The sequence below is a fragment of the Littorina saxatilis genome, linkage group LG13 (genome assembly GCF_037325665.1).
Source record: "Littorina saxatilis isolate snail1 linkage group LG13, US_GU_Lsax_2.0, whole genome shotgun sequence".
NCBI lineage: Eukaryota > Metazoa > Mollusca > Gastropoda > Littorinimorpha > Littorinidae > Littorina > Littorina saxatilis.
Window position 1 is genome coordinate 27570351 of NC_090257.1, and position 6007 is coordinate 27576357.

At 38.2% G+C, this 6007-nt stretch overlaps 1 protein-coding gene and 1 long non-coding RNA gene across 2 annotated transcripts in view; both read right to left on the reverse strand.

The window, feature by feature from the left end:
* The window catches only part of LOC138945852 (ficolin-1-B-like), a 122898-nt gene that overhangs the window by 25718 nt on the left and 91173 nt on the right, over window positions 1–6007 (reverse strand). The window lies entirely within an intron of this gene.
* LOC138945445 (uncharacterized) lies at window positions 1712–5907 on the reverse strand. The gene is made up of 2 exons (XR_011449000.1): window positions 4140–5907; window positions 1712–3393 (listed from the first exon to the last, which is right to left on the reverse strand). It is a non-coding gene; the product is annotated as an uncharacterized lncRNA (long non-coding RNA).

The following is a 6007-nucleotide window of genomic DNA, read 5'->3' on the forward strand; positions in this document are numbered from 1 at the left end:
TCTTTGAGTAATGCAAGTTCGCTACATAGAGCTACACATACTTTGGGTTGCTGTAAATGACCACAGATATATTCGATTCTGGTAATAATTATTATTTCTCCTCAGTTGAATAACAAATGTTTTCTGTACCCGCCAATGCAAGGACGGCACAAATAAAAGCTCAGCATTTTCGCCTATGTACGTTTCTTCGGGACATACACACACACACACAAAGAATGAAATAACATGGAAATAAAAAAACAGCAGAAAAAGCAACAACAAGAAATTTCTCCGAGGTAGGAAAAACACCCCCGTCCTTACCATTCTCACTGCCACCAACTGAGAAGGTTATTTCCCTTTGACCATTAATATGTCCCTCTATAAGTCCTTGTAGAATCTTAATCCACCAATAACTCCCTAACCGTGTGTTTGACTGGTCCCAATTTTTGTAAGGACCGTCTCAGGAATGTATAGAACCTGTTCACCAAGTTTGGTGACGATCGGTCCGTTCATTCTTGAGATCTATATGCGAACACAAACACACAAACAAACAAACAAACAAACAAACACATCGACCGAATCCTATACACACCCCTATTCACGACTTTCCGACCTTGACATTGTAGCTAGGGTCATGTGGGCGTTGGCATCATTGTCCAATCAGAAATAGTCAATGATCATCTCCTCAGTGTGTTCCGGTCCGGAACGCAAAACAGTTTGTGCAGAAAAAGAGAACGTGGTTTGACAACTAAAGGGCATTTTGACCGGCTCGCACTACAGCATCGTTCAAATGTGGGAGAATGACACATCTGACAAATAGCCAGTGGTTACCAACATGAGAAACTGGGGATAGGAATCGTAATCCGTATGTAAGTTTGAAGCGGCCCTGACGCTGTTTGTACGTCAATCCGAAGAGAAGCTATCGTACTAGGCCCTAGGTGACATTTCGTCAAGTTCCACTCCCAGTTTGCCGACTCTATGGCCCTCCCCCCGCCAAACTGCTGCACCCCGGCGGTGGCAGGGAAAGCAGTTCGACTTAAGGTGACTGCAGGGCAAGTTCAATTTTGCAAGCTAAAAATAAATGTTCTACTACCTTGTCAGTCTAGATCTGGAACTCATGAAACAGCACATTCAAATCCCCATAAAGTGAGCTGGTGTTTTTCTAGATCTAAGCATCGACCGAATTCAATAGAAATGTTCCTTGCATGGCATAATTATTTACCTAAATCTGTTATTAAGTTTGTTGAAAATCAAAGTATTCGTTTTTTGTTTGTTCGCGTGTCTGGTTTTTGCTTAGTCGATTAGCTTACACGATGTGTGGCTTTTTATTTTGTAAGGGTGGTTTAGCATGAATAAAATGAGACCTAGACCACATACGCCATGAAAGTAGAGTTCCCCGTTCAATACCAAGATTGCCAGTATTGATATTCAGACAACTTTTGGATAAATGTGTGGGGCTGTGGTGTTGCAGTGGTAGATTGTTTGCACGGGTATGTAGGTAGGTACGTGTACATCCGTGTGCTTTTGTGCAGGCATTTGTGAAGCAGGAACATGCAACATTTTTGACAAACATCAGGGTTGTGTGTGTGTGTGTGTGTGTGTGTGTGTGTGTGATAAAACCAACTAAGCTTACATCCAGCACAAAAAGCTTCAGCTCTACTTCACCAGTCAAAGACAAACGCATTGTTTTATTCAGCTTTTGACACATATATTCACTCGATCAGAATCGAACCCTCTTCGTGAATATTTTATTTCAGAAATAAATAACATATTGATTCTACACAACAAATGGTATTGCTATATGCTATGAGTATGAACGATGAAGACTAGCAAACGAGACAGATGAGGCATCAAGTTTCTTAGCCTTTTAGCCTCTTATGTTGCATACATGTCATTTGTTTTTAATTTTTATCAAACATCGATTCTGCAACTACCTCGTAAACTTTTCGATCGCTAATACACCAGAACTTGATACAGTATGCAACACTCACAGGCTTGATTACCTGTTGCATTGAAACGACAGAAGGAATTAAAAGACTATGTAACTGAGAGGAACCGATGTATTCAAGTTCAGAACGAAGCAGTTTCTGCCTCGGAGCCTGTATCTCATGCTATGGAGCCACTAGAAGAGAAATGTCTGGCGTAGTTTGACCCAACAGACAGAGAAATCAAGGGGGGTAATCTATCGACAGCAGTTGTATTGCTGGTTTGTATTTGATCTTACGAACCATTCTTATTAACTTGTATAAATAGTTTATCGCTTCAGTAAACACTCATCTATTTTGAAGATTACGTAATTTTCAACAACAAAAATTTAAAAAAATTCGCAATTCAATATTTCACGCAAATTTTACTGATCCGCAAACAATTTTGCATGAACAAGTGTTATGTTAGGGAGAGAGTACGAGTGCGTAGTTAGACATATTTTGAGTGGAGTAGCAAAAATGCTTTAGCCATGTACTAATTATGTTATTGAACTGCTTAGCAGAGATTTCCAGATCAATCATACGGCGGTGAAAGACTGGTCTCTAGTACGGTCTATACTTACAAAATATAAAAATAAACAAACAAACCAACACAAGAAAGGTTTGTTTTGCACGTAAGATTTAAGTATTTAATTGAATAGAAAAGGCAACATCGGAATAAAAACAAATCTCGTGGTTCTCTTGTCAAGGAGTATGCACAGAATATGAAAGAAGATTGTGGAGTAGGCTGCTTTCTATTCTACTGCTCTAAATTAGCAAGAGGCAATCTTTACAATGCTATTCACACTAGGATGCAAAGCATTCAGTGCTAAAGCTCTCAAATCACAATAGTTACAAGACAAAACACACTTCTTGGGGCTACAAGAAATGTTAATATTTGTAAGCACACAATTGGACACATTTTTGTAAATATTTTTTATTGCCTCCCTTGAATAAAACTTATTAAAAAAAATATTCTGAGAAAAAAAGTTATACTTAAAAGCAAAGCTATCAAGAAATAGGTAGACAACCCGTGTAGATACCTTTATTCGTAAGACATTTTATTTTTGGAGGATGTCACTATGCAATTTTACAGATTTAAAAAAAAAAGCTTTAGATGATCTCCCTTGAACAAAAATTTCTTGTTTTTACTATGTGTTAGTTTTAAGGGTATATAGAAGAACAATAAAGAAAAAATGCTGCAAATTGACTTGGACGTATTTACAATTTAATTAAACAAAATGTTTCAAATTATCTGATAATGAAATTCTACATTAAAATTAAAGCAGATCTAGGGACTTGTGCACAACATAAAACATAAGGAACTATGATCTGCATTGCTTGTTATGATGATAATGGCTGGCACCTGTCGACCGACTTGCACGCCATAATTCTACATGTTTTACTATGCGCCCTGCATGTCAATGGTCTTTCTCTGGGTGGCTCGATTCTGAGGAGATAAAGAAAATTCATTTAGTGCAAGCAGTACATAATGACAACACACATACAATTACTTAAAGCAGCTGCTGGTTTCAGAGTATTTAGTTAAAGGCACACCCCAACTTGTTTGCCTCAATGTCGCAGATTTGGTCAGACTTTCACAATGAGTAAGATAACAAATTTAACAATGTTTTGATTTAAAAAAAAAAAATAGTATTCATTTTTGTTGTTTTCGGCCCCATTCACTGGGAATCTTACTCAAGGACAAGGATTTTTCTTAGGAATATTTGTATGTGAAGCTTCCAAGCCCTGGCTTCAGAAACGACCAAGAAACCCTCAATAATGGATTTTGTTGTGCATAGTGATGGCTATCCAACCGAGTGGCGGAGCACTGGTGAATCCTTTCATTCTCCTGATTGCTTGATTCTGAAATGACATTGTGGAGTTGGTAGTTATGTGAGTGTGTAGTGCCTGCTCTTCGTTGTTTAGTCGGGGGGGGGGGGGGGGGGGGGGGTATTGAATCATATGATCATAAAGTAAGACTTCACTGTGATGTGCAGAGATTTAGTCAGGTACACAACATTGCTATGCTATCACGAAATTAGATGTTCTATCCTCTAGATGGGCTACACAACTACATCAGATGTGATGGTTGGGTTTTCGCAAGTCAGCAACATGTTTTAAAGTTCTCATTGGGTAATCACGGCTGACATCAAACACAGAAAAGGTGGAAAAAACATAAATCAATGAACTCACCTTCCCTGCATTGTGATACTAGCCATATGGGTCTGCCGAAGTAGCTCCTGCACATATTGAATTAAGTATTCATGTTATTGTTAGGATCACACTTTTTTCTGGTACATGTATATCAGACTGGAAAGTTTCTCAAGGCTTGAAGAATTCAAGAGCTTGCCTATCCCCAATAAATAAAAATAAAAATTAGTATGCAAGTATTTTCAGGGTCACAAGGTTTTAATATGAAGTCTGTTCCTCTGGGGTCATGGAGAAACAAATTACAAATGAGAACATACTGTTACACAACAAATTCCGACCAATTTAGGACACACCATAACATAACTCACAAACAAACAACAGCAATACAATAATTAGTCTGCAAATACCTAAACGTCGTTCACACTAGGTATACAAAAATAACAAGAAGGGCAAAGCCCATACGACTCACATGCTTGACCTTGACCTTTACATGACCTTGACTTCAAATAACTAAACCTAGCAATGACATCATACACTAAGAACTGCTTTACACATTTTTCCTACCAAAATACATGTGACCTTGACCCAAGGTCAAGGTCATCCAAGGTCATGCAACACAAAGCTGTTAATTCAAGACATAGGAAGTACAATGGTGCTTATTGGCTCTTTCTACCATGAGATATGGTCACTTTTAGTGGTTCACTACCTTATTTTGGTCACATTTCATAAGGGTCAAAGTGACCTTGACCTTGATCATATGTGACCAAATGTGTCTCATGATGAAAGCATAACATGTGCCCCACATAATTTTTAAGTTTGAAACAGTTATCTTCCATAGTTCAGGGTCAAGGTCACTTCAAAATATGTATACAATCCAACTTTGAAGAGCTCCTGTGACCTTGACCTTGAAGCAAGGTAAACCAAACTGGTATCAAAAGATGGGGCTTATTTTGCCCTATATATCATATATAGGTGAGGTATTCAATCTCAAAAACTTCAGAGAAAATGGTAAAAATGTGAAAAATAGCTGTTTTTTAGACAACATTTATGGCCCCTGCGACCTTGACCTTGAAGCAAGGTCAAGATGCTATGTTTGTTTTTTTGGGCCTTGTCATCATACACCATCTTGCCAAATTTGGTACTGATAGACTGAATAGTGTCCAAGAAATATCCAACGTTAAAGTATTCCGGACGGACGTCCGGACGGACGTCCGGACGGACGGACGGACGGACGGACGGACGACTCGGGTGAGTACATAGACTCACTTTTGCTTCGCATGTGAGTCAAAAAAGCACATTCAGGCAGGTTTGACAAGTAGACCATTCCAGCTACTGTTCCAGACCAAAGGCCATGTTTCCCCTTACTCTGTGATTGTAATCATAATTATTGTTTATGAATGACTTCAGTTTTTCTAAGTAAATCTCTCGTTGTAATTACTGGTAAATGCATTATCCCAATTAAGATATCCTCACATCTAACCTGTGTAAACTTCATTTCAAGGGTTTTAATTTTTTTTTAGCTGGCCAAGAAATTATAAGCATTCCTCAATTATGTTCCTGTCAGACTCAATGAGCTAATCTTATAAAAAAAAAATTAAAAAAAGGTAGCATCTTATAATATTCTCACGTGAATTATAGCTAATCAGAAAACTAGTATTTAATTTTTTTTAAACTCAAACTGAAAATACAGGCATGCAACATTATCCTTGCTGTTTTGTGATAACCCTTACCATCAACTATTCTATTTCATTTCCATCTTAACAGGCGTAGCACCTCTCTGGAAGCCAAAAGAACACTTTAAATCCACCCCCCCCCCCCCCCCCAGTACTGAGTAAACATTGCTGTGCATATTTTTTAAAAAACAACAATGCCTGAGTCTCCAGTCACCTGTTTATGTTGTTGTCCTTGTA